Below are 16170 nucleotides of genomic sequence, written 5' to 3'. Positions count from 1 at the left end.
AAGGCAAGCAGCAGGCATGCATAAAATGTGGCAGAGAGCAAGGAGAAATCAGTGAGTAGGAGGGAAATCCCAGCAGTAGCCGCACACAAAACAAAGTTGTGAGTAAAAAGAAAGCAGTGTGAATGGTAAAAATGTAAGAAGCAGTCATGCACCCAATGGGGTTGAGAGCAGGATGAAAACAGTGAGAAGTAGGGAAAGGGAAGCAGCAGGCATGCACAGAATGGGGACGAGAGCAAAAAGAAAGCAGTAAAAAGGATGGAAAGGCCAGCAGCAGGCACGTGCAAATAGGGACTGAAAGTAAGACAAAAGTACTGAGAAGGAAGTAAAGGCAAACAGCAGGCGTGCACAAAGCCTGCAAGGTGAGCAAGGTGAAAGCAGTGAGAATGAGGGAAAGGCAAGCAGCAGGCATGTACAAAACAGGTCAAATCAAATCAAATCATAAACATTTATAAAGCGCGCTACTCACCCGTGCGGGTCTCAAGGTGCTAGGGGGAAGGGGTTACTACTGCTCGAAAAGCCAGGTCTTGAGTAGTCTCCGGAATGCGGAGTGGTCGTGGGTGGTCCTGAGGATGGTGGGTAGGGAGTTCCAAGTCTTGGCCGCCAGGTAGGAGAAGGACCTCCCACCCGCCGTGGAGTGGCGGATGCGAGGGACGCGGCGAGAGCGAGGCTGGTGGAGCGAAGAAGACGGGTGGGAGTGTAGAAGCTGAGGCGGCGGTTGAGGTATTCGGGTCCCTTGTTGTGTAGGGCTTTGTGTGCGTGGGTGAGGAGTCGGAAGGTGATCCTTTTGCTGACGGGAAGCCAGTGCAGGTGTCTCAAGTAGGCGGAGATGTGGCTGTTGCGGGGTATGTTGAGGATGAGGCGTGCGGAGGCGTTTTGAATTCGTTGCAGATGTTTCTGGAGTTTATCGGTGGTTCCGGCGTATATGGTGTTGCCGTAGTCCAGGCGGCTCGTGACGAGGGCGTGGGTCACGGTCTTTCTGGTGTCGGCGGGGATCCAACGGAAGATCTTTCGGAGCATGCGGAGGGTGAGGAAGCAGGAGGATGATACGGCATTGACTTGTTTGGTCATGGTGAGAAGTGGGTCCAGGATGAAACCGAGGTTGCGTGTGTGGTCTGAGGGGGTCGGTGCGGTGCCAAGGGCTGTGGGCCACCAGGAGTCGTCCCAGGAGGTCGGGGTGTTTCCGAGGATGAGGACTTCCGTTTTGTCTGAGTTCAGTTTCAGACGGCTGAGTTTCATCCAGTCTGTGACGTCTTTCATTCCATCTTGCAGGTTGGTCTTAGCGTTGGTGGGGTCCTTGGTGAGGGAAAGTATCAGCTGAGTGTCGTCGGCGTAGGAGGTGATGATGATGCTTTGTTTGCGTACGATGTCGGCGAGGGGGCTCATGTAGACATTGAAGAGAGTCGGGTAGAGCGAGGAGCCTTGTGGGACGCCGCAGATGATCTCGGTGGGGTCTGAGCGGAAAGGTGGGAGGTAGACTCTTTGGGAGCAGTTGGAGAGGAAGGAGGTGATCTAGTCTAGGGCCTGTCCTTGGATCCCGGTGGAGCGGAGGCGGGTTATTAGGGTGCAGTGGCAGCCGGTGTCGAGGAGGATGAGGGCGATTGTTTCTCTGTTGTCCATCAGGGTTCTGATGTCGTCTGTGACTGAGATGAGGGCAGTTTCTGTGCTGTGGTTGGCTCGGAATCCGGACTGAGAGGGGTCGAGAAGGTTGTTGTCTTCAAGGAAGTTGGAAGCTGCTTGTTGACGGTCTTCTCTATGACTTTGGCAGGGAAGGGGAGGAGCGAGACGGGCGGAAGTTCTTCAGGTCGCTTGGGTCCTCCGTAGGTTTCTTCAGTAGGGCGTTGACTTCAGCGTGTTTCCAGCTCTCGGGGAAGGTAGCAGACTAAAAGGAGCTGTTGATGATGGTCTGGAGGTGCGGGGCGATGATGTAGTTGGCTTTGTTGAAGATGAAGTGTGGCAGGGGTCCGAGGGGGCACCGGAGTGGATGGAGTTTATGGTGGCTTTGGTCTCTTCCATGTTGATGTGGGTCCAGGCGTTGAGGGTGATGGCTGGGGATGTGGGTTCTGTGGTGGTCGGCTGGGTCTGGCGTCCGAAGCTGTTGTGTAGGTCAGTGATCTTACGATGGAAAAAGGTGGCGAGGGAGTTGCAAAGGTCTTGTGAGGGCGTGATGGCGTTGGCATTGGGGTTGGAGAGCTCTTTGACGCTGTTTTTGTCCAGTCTGTCTGTGAAGAAATTTCTTTTGGCGGCGCGGATCAGTTGGTGGTGTTCGCGGGTAGCGTTCTTGAGGCCAGTCATGTTATTTGCGGTGTGGTCCTTACGCCAGGCTTTCTCGAGAATTCAGCAGGTTTTTTTTTTTTTTTTATTCCTTAAGGGTGTCAGTGAACCAGAGAGGTTTTTTGGTGTTGGTCTGTCTTGGGAGGCGTCTGAGGGGAGCAAGTTTGTCTGCGCAGTTGGTGATCCAATTCGTGAGGCTGAGGGCTGCGTCGGTGGGGTCGGAGGAGAAGGTGGGTTGGTTGTCGATCAGAGTGGAGAGAAGCTGTTCTTCAGGGATTTGGTTCCGCTGTCGACGTGGGATGGGTTGTGTGCGGAGGTGGCGAGTCTCGCGACGGAAGGTGAAGTGGACACATCTGTGGTCGGTCCAGTGTAAAGCGGAGGAGTGGCTGAAGGATACGTGGTTGCTGGCGGAGAAGATGGGGTCGAGCGTGTGTCTGGTGATGTGGGTGGGGGTGTTCACCAGTTGCTTGAGACCGAGGTTGGCGAGGTTGTCGAGCAGGGCGGTGGTGTTGGGGTCATTGTTCTGTTCCAGATGGAAGTTGAGGTCGCCGAGGAGGATGTAGTCCGGCGAGGCAAGGGCGTGGGGGGAGATGAAGTCAGTGATAGAGTCGCTGAAGAGGGCGCGCTGTCCAGGGGGTCGGTAGATGAGAGTTCCTCTGAGGGTGGTCCTGGGGTCTGTGTGGATCTGGAAGTACAGGTGTTCGGCGGCGAGGGGGGTGTCTTCGGTGGTGGTGGTGACGTTGATGGAGTCCTTGAAGACGATGGCGATTCCTCCTCCTACTTGGTTGGTGCGGTCTTTCCTGGAAATCTTGTAGCCTTCGGGGATGGCTATGGCGATGTCGGGGGCCGAAGAGGTGTTCATCCAGGTCTCAGTGATGAAGGCGACGTCTGGTGCGGTGAAGTCCAGGAGGTCCCAAAGTTCAACTGCGTGCTTGTGGACGGAGCCTGCGTTGATCAGCATGCATTTGAGGTGGTTGATGGCGCGTGGGCTGGCGGACGTGGTGTTTTCGTGGTGGAAGGTGAGTTTACAGGTGGGACATACGAAGGGTCCGTGGGTACGTTTCGGGTTGGCTTGGAAGCAGGTGCTAAGTCAGAGAGCAAAGAGAAAGCAACTACATGGATGGAAAGGAAAGCAGGCACGAAAAAGAGGCTAAGTGCAAGACAAAGCATTGAGAAGAAGGGAAGGTAAGCACCAGGCATACACATGGCGTGGCTGCGAGCAAGAAGAACGCAGTAAGAACATCATAAATGCAAGCAGCATTGAAGCACATAACTGGATATACAACAAGGAGAAAGCAGTGAGAACAAGGGAAAGGCAAGCAGTAGGCACCCACAAAACATGGTGGAGAGCAAGGAGAAAGCAGTGAGAATGAGAGAAAGGCAAGCAGCAGGCACGTAAAAAAATGGGGCTGAAGGTAAGGAGAAAGCACTGAGAACGAGAGAAGGCAAGCAACAGTCACATACAAAATGGGGCTGAGAGCAATACGAAAGCAGTGAGAAGAAGGGAAAGTCTTAGAGCAGGCAAACACAAAATGGGGCTGACAGCAAATAATAAGAAGTGAGAGTAAGGGAAAGATAAGCAGCAAGCACACACCAAACAGGTCTGAGAGTGAGGAGAAAGCAGTAACAAATAAGGAAAGGCAAGCAAGAAGGATGCAGAAATCAGGATGAGAGCAAGCAGAAAGCAGTGAGAAGGAGGGAAAGGGAAGCAGCAGGCACAAACAAAATGTGTCAGAGGGAAAGACGAAAGGTCTGAGAAGGAGGGCACGTAAAGAAGGACGAACGCCCAAAATATGGCTTTGAGAAATGATAAAGCAGTGAGAAGGAGGTGAAGACAAGCAGCAGGCATGTACTAAATGTGTCTGAGAGAAAAAAGAAAGTTGTCAGAAGAAGGGCGAGGCAAGAAGAAGGCATGCACAAAATGGGCCATGGAGCAAGGAGAAAACAGTGAGAAGGTGGGAAAGGCAAGAAGAAGGAAGGGACAAAATATGGCTGAGAGCAAGGATAAAGCAGTGAGAAGGAGGGAAAGACAAGCAGTATGCACACACAAAATGGGGATGAAAAAGAAGCAGCAGTTATGCACACAACTGGCCTCAGAGCAAGATGAAAGCAGTGGGAACAAGAGAAAGGCAAACAGGAGGCATTCAGAAAATAGGTATGAGAGCAATGGAAAAGCAGTGAGAACAACGGAAAGGCAAGCAGCAGGCAGACACTAATGGGGATGAGAGCAAAAAGAAAGCAGTGAGAATGAAGGAAAGTCAAGTAGCAGACACACACAAAACATTGCTGAGAGCAAGGAAGCATAGAAAACGATTGAAAGGCAAGCAGCAGGCACACACAAAACTGGTCAAGGAGAAAGCAGAGAAAAGAAGGAAAAGGCAAGCAGCAGACATGCACTGAATGGGGCTGAGAGCATAGAAAAAGCAGTGAGAACAAAGTTAAACGAAGCAGCAGGCATGGACAAAATGAGCTGAGAACAAGGTAAAAGCAGTGAGAATGAGAGAAAGGCAAGCAGTAGGCATGTAACAAAATGGGGCTGAGGGCCAGGAGAAAGCAGTGATAAGGAGGGAAAGGTAAGCAGCAGGCATGCACAAAACGTGGGTGAGAGCAAGCAGTAAGCTGTGAGAAGGAGGGAATAGCAAGCAGCAGTCAGCACAAAATGGGGCTGATGGAAAAAAGAAAGGTATGAGAAGGAGGGCAAGTAAAAAAGGACAAATGCACAAAACATGGCTTTGAGAAATTATAAAGTGAGAAGGAGGGGAAGACAAGCAGCAGGCATGCACTAAATGTGGCTGAGAGAAAAAAGAAAGCTGTAAGAAGAAGGACGAGGCAAAAAGCAGGCATGCACAAAATGGGACATGGAGCAAGGAGAAAACTGTGAGAAGGAGGGCAAGGCAAGAAGAAGGAAGGGACAAAATATGGCTGAGAGCAAGGATAAAGCACTGAGAAGGAGGGAAAGACAAGCAGTAGGCACACACAAAATGGGGATGAATGTGAAGAAGCAGGTATGCACAAAACTGGCCTCAGAGCAAGATCAAAGCAGTGGGAACAAGGGAATGGCAAGCAGGAGGCATGCAGAAAATGGGTCCCACAGCAAGGAAAAAGCAGTGAGAACAACAGAAAGGCAGGCAGCAGGCTCACACTAATGGGGATGAGAGCAAATAGAAAGCCGTGAGAGCGAGGGGAAGGCAAGCAGAAGACACACACAAAACATTGCTGAGAGCAAGGAAGCATAGAAAACGAGTGAAAGGCAAGCAGCAGGCACACACAGAACTGGTCAGGGAGAAATCAGAGAAAAGAAGGAAAAGGCAATCATCAGGCATGCACTAAATGGGGCTTAGAGCATAGAAAAAGCAGTCAGAACAAAGTTAAAGCAAGCAGCAGGCATGGACAAAATGAGCTGAGAACAAGGTAAAAGCAGTAAGGGCAAGCAGCAGGCATGTAAAAAAATGGGGTTGAGGGCAAGGAGAAAGCAGTGAGAAGGGAGGAAAGGCAAGCAGGAGGCATGCACAAAACGTGGGTAACAGCAAGCATTAAGCAGTGAGAAGGAGAGAACAGCAAGCAGCAGTCAGTACAAAATTGGGCTGAGAGGAAGGCCAAACCATTGAGCAGAAGGGAAAGTCAAGGAGGAAGGAGACACAAAAATGGGGGTGAGAGTATATGGAAAGCTGTGGAATGAGGGAAACTCAAGCAGCAGGTTTTGACAAAACGGGTCTGGGAGACTGAAGAAACGAATGAGAATATAGGAATGGCAAGCAACAGGGGCACAAAACACTGAGTTGTGAGCAAGAAGAAATCAGTAGGAAGGAAGGAGAATGAACAAAGCAGTCATGTACACAATGGGGTTGAGATGAAGGATTAAGCAGTGAGAAGGAGGGAAAGGGGAGCAGCAGGCATGCACAATACGAGGCTGAGAGCAAGAAGAAAGCAGTGAGAAGAAGAGAAAGTCAATGAGCTGGTAGCCAATAAATTCGGGTGGGGTGAAGCAAGGAGAAATCAGTGAGAACGAGAGAAGGCAAGCAGCAGGAACAACAAAATGTGGCTGAGATCAAGAAGAAAACACTTAGAAGGAGGGGAAGGTCAAGGACCAGGCACATACAAAACTGGGCTGACAACAAGGAATAAGCTGTGAGAAGAAGGGAATGGCAAGCAGCATGCATACACAAAACAGGCCAGAGAGCAAGGAGAAAGCAGTGAAAAAGAAGGAAAGGCAAGCACGGAGGACTCATAAAACAGTATGAGAGCTAGGGAAAAGCAGTGAGAAGAAAATGTCAAGCAGAGGGTACGACCAAAATGTGGCAGAGGGAAATGATAAAACAGTGAGAAGGAGAGAAAGACAAGCACCAGGCATTCACACGATGGGGCTAAAAGCAAGGAGAAAGCAGAGAGAAAGAGGAAATGGCAAGCAACAGGCATGCACAGAAGGGGACTGAAAGCAAGGAGAAAGCATTGAGAAAAATATGTCAAGGAGCAGGCACAAAAAAGCTGGGGGGAACCAAGGAGATAGCAGAGAGAATGAAGAAAAGGCAAGCGGCAGGCATGCATAAATATGGGCTGAGAGCAAGAAAAATGAATGAGAAGGAGGGAAATGTAAGCAGCAGGCATGCACAAAGTGAGTCAGAGAGCAAGGAGAAAGCAGTGAGAATGAGGGAAAAGCAAGCAGATGGCACATAAAAACAGGGCTGATGGCAAGGAGAAAGCTGTGGGAACAAGGGAAAGAAAAGAAGCAGGCCTACACAAAATTAGGCTGAGAACAAGGAAAAAGCAGTGAAAAGAAGGAAAAGGTAGGCAGCAGGCATGCACTAAATGGGGCTGAGAGCATAGAAAAAGCAGTGAGAATGAAGTAGAAACAAGCAGCAGGAATGGACAAAATAAGTTGAGAACAAGATGAAAGCGTTGAGAATGAGAGAAAGAAAAGCAGCAGGCATGTAAAACAAATGGGGCTGAGGCAAGGAGAAAGCAGTGAGAAGGAGGGAAAGGCAAGCAGCAGACATGCAGAAAACATGGGTGAGAGCAAGAAGTATGCAGTGAGAAGGAGGGAACAGAAAGCACCAGTCAGCACAAAATGGGGCTAAGGGGAAGGGAAAATCATTGAGCAGAATGAAAGACAAGAACCAGGGACAAACAAAAAATGGGGCTAAGAGCAAGCAGAAAGCTGTGAGCAAGAGGGAAAGGGAAGCAGCAGGACTGCACAAAATGGGGATGGCAGCAAGAAGAAACCAATGAGAACAAGGGAAAGGCAAGCAGCAGGCACACACAAAACTGGGTTGTGAGCAAGAAGAATGCAAGGAGAAGGAAGACAATTCAAGAAGCAGTCATGTATATAATAGAGTTGAGAGTGAGGAGAAAGCAGTGAGAAGGAAGGAATAGGGAGCAGCAGGCATTAACAAAATGTGACAGACAGCAAGGAGAAAGCCATGAGAAAGAGGTAAAGGCAAGAAGCAGGTATGCAGAAAACGGGGCTTAGAGCAAGGAGATAGCAATGAGAAAGAGGGAAAGGGAAGCAGCAGGCCTGCACAAAAAGGGGCTATTAGCAAGGCGAAAGCAATGAGAAGGAGAAAGTGGGCAGCAGCAGGCATGCAAAAAACAGGACTGAGAGCAAGGAGAAAGCAGTGAGAAGGAGGGAAAGTCAATGAGCAAGACCCCAAGAGAACAGTGGGGGGGGCGGGGGGTTTGAAGCCAGGAGGAATCAGTGAGAACAAAAGAAGACAAGCAACATGCACCACAAACATCGGGTTGAGATCAAGAAGAAAGAAGTGAGAAAAAGGGAAAGTCTTAGAGCAGGCACACACAAAATGGGACTGACAGCAAGGAATAAGAAGTGAGCAAGGGAACGATAAACAACAAGCATGCACAAAACAGGTCTGAGAGGAAGGAGAAAGCAGTCAAAAAGAAGGAAAGCAAGCAAGAAGGAATCAGAAAACAGGATGACAGCAAGGAGAAAGAAGTGAGAAGGAGGAAAAGGGAAGCACCAGGCATGAACAAAATATGGCAGAGCGAAAGAAGAAAGCTGTGAGAAGGAGAGCACATACAGAAGGACAAACACATAAAACGTGGCTGTGAGAAAAAAGATAAAGCAGTGAGAATGAGGGGAAGACAAGCAGCAGGCATGCACTAAATGTGGCTGAGAGAAAAAAGAAAGTTGTGAGAAGAAGGGCTAGGCAAGAAGCAGGCATGCACAAAATGGGGCATAGAGCAAGAAGAAAGAAGTGAAAAGGTGGGAAAGGGAAGCTGTAGGCGCGCACAAAATGTCACAGAGAGCAAGGAAAGAACTGTGAGAAGGAGGACAAGGCAACAAGAAGGAAGGGACAAAATATGGCTGAGAAAGGATAAAGCAGAGATAAGGAGGAAAATACAAATAGTAGGCACACACAAAATGGGGATGAAAGCAAGGAGAACACAGTCAAAATGAAGGAAAGGCAAGCAGCAGGTGTAGGAAAGTACCATCTTGCCTGGCATGTTACCACCATTTTTACTTGTATGTATGTTTGTTTTTGCCTGTGTCACTGGAATCCTGCTAGCCAGGACCCCAGTGCTCATAAAGTGGGCCATGTATGTGTTCCCTGTGTGGTGCCTAACTATATCACTGAGGCTCTGCTAACCAGAACCTCCTTGTTTATGCTCTCGCTTCTTTTAAAATTGTCACTGCAGGCTAGTGACTAATTTTACCAATTCTGATTGGCACACTGGGACACCTTTATAATTCCCTGGTATATGGTACCTAGGTACCCAGGGTATTGGGGTTCCAGGAGGTCACATTGGGCTGCAGCATTTCTTTTGCCACCCATAGGGAGATCAGACAATTCGTACACAGGACTGCCACTGCAGCCTGAGTGAAATAACGTCCACGTTATTTCACAGCCATCTTACACTGCACTTCAGTAACTTATAAATCACCTATATGTCTAACCCTCACTTAGTGAAGGTCAGGTGCAAAGTTACTTAGTGTGAAGGCACCCTGCACTTGCCAAGGTGCCCCCACATTGTTCAGGGCAAATTCCCCGGACTTTGTGAGTGTGGGGACATTATAACACGTGTGAACTACATATAGGTCAATCCCTATGTGTAGCTTCACAATGGTAACTCCAAACATGGCCAAGTAACATGTCTAGGATCATGGACTTGTCACCCCAATACCATTCTGGTATTGGGGGGACAATCCCATCCATCACCGGGGCTCCAGCATGGAACCCGGGTACTGCCAAACTAGATCTCTGGGGTTTTCTCTGCAGCTACCACTGCTGCCAACCCTCACACATGTTTCTGCCCCCCTGGGGCCTGGGCAGCCGGTCCCAGGAAGGCAGAACAAAGGATTTCCTCTGAGAGAGGGTGTTACACCCTCTCCCTTTGGAAATAGGTGCTAAGGGCCTGAGAGGAGTAGCCTCTCCTGGCCTTAGGAAATTCTTTGAAGGACACAGATGGTGCCCTCCTTGCATAAACCAGTCTACACCAGTTCAGGGATTCCCCAGCCCCTACTCTAGTGTGAAACTGGACAAAGGAAAGGGGAGTGACCACTCCCCTGTCCATCACCACCCCAGGGGTGGTGCCCAGAGCTCCTCCAGTGTATCCCAGACCTCTGTCATCTTGAATGCACAGGTGTGAGGGCACAATGGATACCTCTTAGTGGCCAGTTCCAGCAGGTGACGTCAGAGACCCCTCCTGATAGGCTCTTACCTGGTTAGGTAGCCAATCCTCCTCTGAGGGCTATTTAGGGTCTCTCCTGTGGGTTCCTCTTCAAATAATGAATGCAATAGCTCACCAGAGTTCCTCTGCACTTCTCTTTTCAACTCTCTTCAAGTTCTACCGCTCACTGCTCCAGGGCACCTGCAAAACCACAACAAAGTAGCAAGAAGACTACCAGCAACATTGTAGCGCCTCATCCTGCCGGATTTCTCGACTGTTTCCTGGTGGTGCATGCTCTCAAGGCTGTCTGCCTTCATCCTGCACTGGAAGCCAAGAAGAAATCTCCAGTGGGTCAACAGAATCTTTCCCCTGCTAAAGCAGGCACCAAACTTCTGCATCAAGGGTCCTCTGGGTCCCTTCTCAGCTTGATGAGCGTGCTCCCTGGAACATAGGAGCTGGATCCAAGTGACCCCGACAGTCCAGTGGTCCTTCTATCCAAATTTGGTAGCGGCAAGTCCTTGCCTCCCCACTCCAGACAGTAATCCTGTGTACTGTGTGATCTGCAGCTGCTAGGGCTTCTGCGCACTTTTGTAAGACTTCCTTCATGCACAGCACAGCCCAGGTCCCCAGCACTCTGTCTTGCATTGCACAACTTGCTGTGTTGACCTTCGACTTCGTGGGACCCTCTTTTGTTGTGCTGAGATGACCGCCATGCTCAGATCTTCTGAATGCCTGTTCAGGTACTTCTACGGGTGCTGCTTGCTTCTGCATGAGCTCTCTCTATTGCTGAGCGCCCCCTCTGTCTTCTCCTCCAAGGGGCGACCTCCTGGTCCTTCCTGGGGCATGGCAGCACCCAAAATCCTCAATCACAACTCTTGCAGCTACCAAGGCTTGTTTGCGGTCTTTCTGCATGGAAACAAGCCTGCGTCCTCCAGCACACCGTGGGACATCTTCTGACCAAAGCAGAAGTTCCTTGCACCTTCCGTTGTTGCAGACTCATCAGCTTTTTCCACCCTGAGGCAGCCCTTTTGCACCTTCATCCGGGGTTTAGTGGGCTCCTGCCCCCCTAGACACTTGCGTGACTCCTGGACTTGGTCCCCTTTCTTTGCAGGTCCTCAGGTCCAGGAATGCGTCTTCAGTGCTTTGCAGTCAGTTGTTGCCTTTGCAGAATCCCCTATCTCGTCTTTACTGTCTTTCTGGTGTAGTAGGGTAACTTTACTCCTACTTTTCAGGGTCTTGGGTGGGGTATCTTGGACACCCTTAGTGTTTTCTTACACTCCCAGCGACCCTCTACACACTACGCTAGGCCTGGGGTCCATTCGTGGTTCACATTTCACTTTTGGAGTGCATGGTTTGTGTTGCCCCTAGGCCTATTTTGTCCTATTGCATTCTATTGTGTTCTACAGTGCTTGCACTTCTTTTCTAAGTGTTTTACTTACCTGATTTTGGTTTGTGTGTATATTTTGTGTATATTACTTACCTCCTAATGGAGTATATCCTCTGAGATACTTTTGGCATATTGTCACTAAAATAAAGTACCTTTATTTTTAGCAGCTCTGAGTATTGTGTTTTCTTGTGATATAGTGCGATATGATATAAGTGGTATAGTAGGAGCTTTTCATGTCTCCTAGTTCAGCCTAAGCTGCTCTGCTATAGCTACCTCTATCAGCCTAAGCTGCTAGAACACTACTAATCTACTAATAAGGGATAACTGGACCTGGCACAAGTTGTAAGTACCAGAAGGTACCCACTATAAGCCAGACGAGCCTCCTACAGCAGGCACACAAAAAACATGGTTGAGAGCAAAGAGCAGTGAGAAAGAATGAAAATGAAGTGGCAGGCGTGCAGAAAACTGTCCTTAGAGCAAGATCAAAGAAGTGGGAACAAGGGAAAGGGAAGCAGCAGACATGCAGCAAATGGGTCTGACAGCAACGAAAAAGTAGTGAGAACAATATAAAGGCAAGCAACAGGCACGCACTAATGGGTATGAGAGCAAATAGAAAGCAGTGAGAACGAGGGAAAGGCAAGCAGCAGACACACAGAAAACATTGCTCTGAGCAAGGAAGCAGTGAAAATGAGTGAAAGGCAAGCAGCAAGCACACACAAAACAAGTCTTGAGGCAAGGAGAAAACAGTGAAAAGAAGGAAAAGGCAAGCAGCAGGCATGCACTAAATGGGCTCAGAGCATAGAAAAAGCAGTGAGAATGAAGTTAAAGCAAACAGCAGGCATGGACAAAATGAGCTGGGAGCAATGAGAAAGAAGTGAGAATGAGAAAAGGCCAAGCCTCAGGCACATAAAAAATGGGGCTGAGGGCAAGGAGAAAGCAATGAGAAGGAGGGAAAAGCAAGCCGCAGGCATGCACAAAACAGGGTTGAGAGCAAGTAGTAAGCAGTGAGAAGGAGGGAACAGCAAGCAGCAGCCAGCACAAACGTGGTCTGACAGGAAGACAAAACCATTGAGCAGAAGGGAAAGTCAAGGAGCAAGGACACACAAAATGGGGGTAAGAACAAGTAGAAAGCTGTAAGAATGAGGGAAAGTCAAGTAGCAGGTTTGGACAAAATGGGGCTGAGCGACTGAAGAAACAAGTGAGAATGAGGGAAAGGCAAGCAGTAGACACACAAAAAACTGAGTTGTGAGCAAGAAAAAGTCAGTGGGAAGGAAGGAAATTGAAGAAGCAAGGAGAAAGCAGTGAGAAGGAGGTAAAGACAAGCAGTAGGCATGCACAAAACGTGGGTGAGAGCAGGCAGTAAGCAGTGAGAAGGAGAGAACAGCAAGCAGCAGTCAGCACAAAATGGGGCTGAGGGAAAGGCAAAATCATTGAGCAGAATTGAAAGTCAAGGAGCAAGGACACACAATAATGGGGGTGAGAGAAAGTAGAAAGCTGTGAGCAAGAGGGAAAGGCAAGCAGCATGACTGCGCAAAATGGGGCTGAGAGCAAGAAGAAACCAATGAGAACAAGGGAAAGGCAAGCAGCACGCACACACAAAACTGGGTTATGAGCAAGAATAAAGCAATGAGAAGGGGAAAATGGCCAGCAGCAGGCATGTAAAGACAGGATCTTAGAGCAAGGAGAAAGCAGTGAGAATGAGAGAAGGTAAGCAACAGGCACCACGAGATGTAAGCAGTGTGAAGAATAGAAAGTCTTAGAGCAGGCACACACAAAATGGGGCTGACAGCAAGTAATAAGAAGTGAGACCAAGGGAAAGGTAAGCAACAAGCATGCACAAAACAAGTCTAAGATCAAGGAGAAAGCAATGAAAAAGAAAAGAAGGAAAGCAAGCAAGAAGGAATCAGAAAACAGGATGAGAGCAAGGAGAAAGCAGTGAGAAGGAGGGAAAGGGGAGCAAAAGGCACGAACAAAATGTGGCAGAGGTAAAGAAGAAAGCTGTGAGAAGGAGGGCACGTACAGAAGGACTAACACACAAAACATGGCTGTGAGAATTGATAAAGCAGTGGGAAGGAGAGGAAGAGAAGCAGCAGGCATGCACCAAATGTGTCTGAGAGAAAAAAGAAAGCTGTAAGAAGAAGGGCTGGGCAAGAAGAAGGCATGCACAAAATGGGGCATGGAGCAAGGAGAAAACAGTGAGAAGGTGGGAAAGGGAAGCAGTAGTCATGCACAAAATGTGGTAGAGAGAAAGGAGAAAACCGTGAGAAGGAGGGCAGGGCAAGAAGAAGGAAGGAACAAAATATGGCTGAGAGCAAGGATAAAGCAGAGGTAAGGAGGGAAAGAGAAGCAGTAGACACAACAAAAAGGATATGAAAGCAAGAAGAAAGCAGTCAGAATGAGGGAAAGGCAATCAGGAGGCACACAGAAAAAATAACTGAGAGCAAAGCGCAATGAGAAAGAGTGAAAGAGAAGCAGGAGGTGTGCACAAAACTGGCCTTAGAACAAGATCAAAGCAGTGGGAGCAAGGGAAAGGCAAGCAGGAGGCATTCAGAAAATGGGTCTGACAGCAAGAGAAAAGTAGTGAGAACAATGGAAAGGCAATCAACAGGTACGCACTAACGGGGATGAGAGCAAATAGAAAGTAGTGAGAACGAGGGAAAGGCAAGCAGCAGAAACTCACAAAACATTGCTGACAGCAAGGGAGCAGTGAAAATGAGTGAAAGACAAGCAGCAGGCACACACAAAACTGATCTTGGGGCAAGGAGAAATCAGAGAAGAGAAAGAAAAGGCAAGCAGCAGGCATGCACTAAATGTGGTTGAGAGAAAAAGGAAAGCTGTGAGAAGAAGGGCTGGGCAAGAAGAAGGCATGCTGCACAAAATGGGGTATGGAGCAAAGAGAAAACAGTGAGAAGGTGGAAAAGGGAAGCAGTAGGCATGCACAAAATGTGTCAGAGAGAAAGGAGAAAACTGTGAGAAGGAGGGCAGGGCAAGAAGAAGGAAGGAACAAAATATGTCTGAGACCAAGGATAAAGCTGAGATAAGGGGGGAAAGACAAGCAGTAGGCACACACAAAATGGGAATGAAAGCAAGGAAAAAGCGGTCAGAATGAGGGAAAGGCAAGCAACAGGCACACACTAAACATGGCTGAGAGGAAAGAGCAGTGAGAAAGATTGAAAGAGAAGCGGCAGGTATGCACAAAACTGGACTTTGAGGAAGGTCAAAGAAGTGGGAAGAACGGAAAGGCAAGCAACAGGCATGCACTAACGGGGATGAGAACAAATAGAAAGTGGTGAGAACGAGGGAAAGGCAAGCAGCAGACACAAAAAAAACTTTGCTGACAGCAAGGAAGTTGTGAAAACGAGTGAAAGGCAAGCAGCGGGCAAACAAAAAATGGGTCTTGCAGGAAGGAGAAAGCAGAGAAGAGAAGGAAAAGGCAAGCAGCAGGCCGACACTAAATGGGGCTGAAAGCAAAGAAAAAGCAGTGAGAACGAAGTTAAAGCAATCAGTAGGCATGGACAAAATGAGCTGAGAGAAAGGAAAAAGCAGTGAGAATGAGAGAAAGGCAAGCAGCAAGGCATGTAAGCAAATGGGGCTGAGGGCAAGGAGAAATCAGTGAGAAGGAGGGAAAGGCAAACATCAGGCATGAAAAAAACAGGGCTGAGAGCAATCAGTAAGCAGTGAGAAGGAGGGAACAGCAAGCAGCAGTCAGCACAAAGTTGGGCTGAGAGTAAGGTGAAACCATTGAGCAGAATGGAAGTTCAAGGAGCAAGGACACACAACAATGGGGCTGAGAACAACTAGAAAGCTGTGAGGATGAGGGAAAGTCAAGCAGCAGGTTTGGACAAAACAGGGCTGAGAGACTGAAGAAACAAGTGAGAACGACGGAAAGGCAAGCAGAATGCACTCACAAAACTGAGTTGTGAGCAAGGAGAAATAAGTGTGAAGGGAGGAAATTGAAGAAGCAGTCATGTAGACAATGGGATTGAGAGTAAGGAGAAAGCAGTGAGAAGGAGGGAAAAGGGAGCAGCAGGCATGCAAAAAATGAGGCTGAGAGCAAGAAGAAAGCAGCAAGAAAAAGACAAAGTCTATGAGCTAGTACCCAATAAAACAGGGTGGTGAAGCAAGGAGAAAGCAGTGAGAATGAGAGAAGGCAAGCAAAATGTACCACAAAATGTGGCTGAGATCAAGAAGAAAAAAATGAGACTGAAGTGAAAGTGAAGGAGCAGGCACACACAAAACTGGGCTGGTAGGAAGGAATAAGCTGTGAGAAGAAGGGAATGGCAAGCAGCACCCATGCACAAAACAGGACTGAGAGCAAGGAGAAAGCAGTGAAAAAGAAGGAAAGGCAAGCAAGAAGGATTCATAAAACAGGGTGAGAGCAAGGGGAAAGCAGTGTCAAGAAACTTTCAAGCAGCAGGTATGCACAAAATGTTGCAGAGGGAAAGGAGAAAGCTGGGAGAAGGTGGGCACACCAATAAGCAAGAATGCACAAAATGTGGCTGAGAGAAATGATAAAGCAATGAGGAGGAGGGGAAGACAAGCACCAGACATGCACAAAATAGGGCTGAGAGCAAAGAGAAAGCAGAGAGAAAGAGGGAATGGCAAGCAGCAGGCATCCAGAAAAAGGGACTGAAAGCAAGGAGAAGGCAGTGAGAAAAATATGTCAAGGAGCAGGCACACAAAAAGCAGGGGGGAATCAAGGAGATAGAAAGGAGGAGGAAGAAAACGCAAGAAGCAGGCATGCACAAATTGGGGCTGAGAGCAAGAAAAAATCAATGAGAAAGAGGGAAATGCAAGCAGCAGGCATGCACAAAATGAGTCTGAGAGCAAGGAGAAAGCATTGAGAATGAGGGAAAGACAAGCAGCAGGCACATAAGAAACGGGGCTCA

The sequence above is a fragment of the Pleurodeles waltl genome, chromosome 7 (assembly GCF_031143425.1).
Source record: "Pleurodeles waltl isolate 20211129_DDA chromosome 7, aPleWal1.hap1.20221129, whole genome shotgun sequence".
Taxonomy (NCBI): domain Eukaryota; kingdom Metazoa; phylum Chordata; class Amphibia; order Caudata; family Salamandridae; genus Pleurodeles; species Pleurodeles waltl.
The sequence above is the reverse complement of the archived record's forward strand: the minus strand, read 5'-3'. Positions refer to the sequence as shown.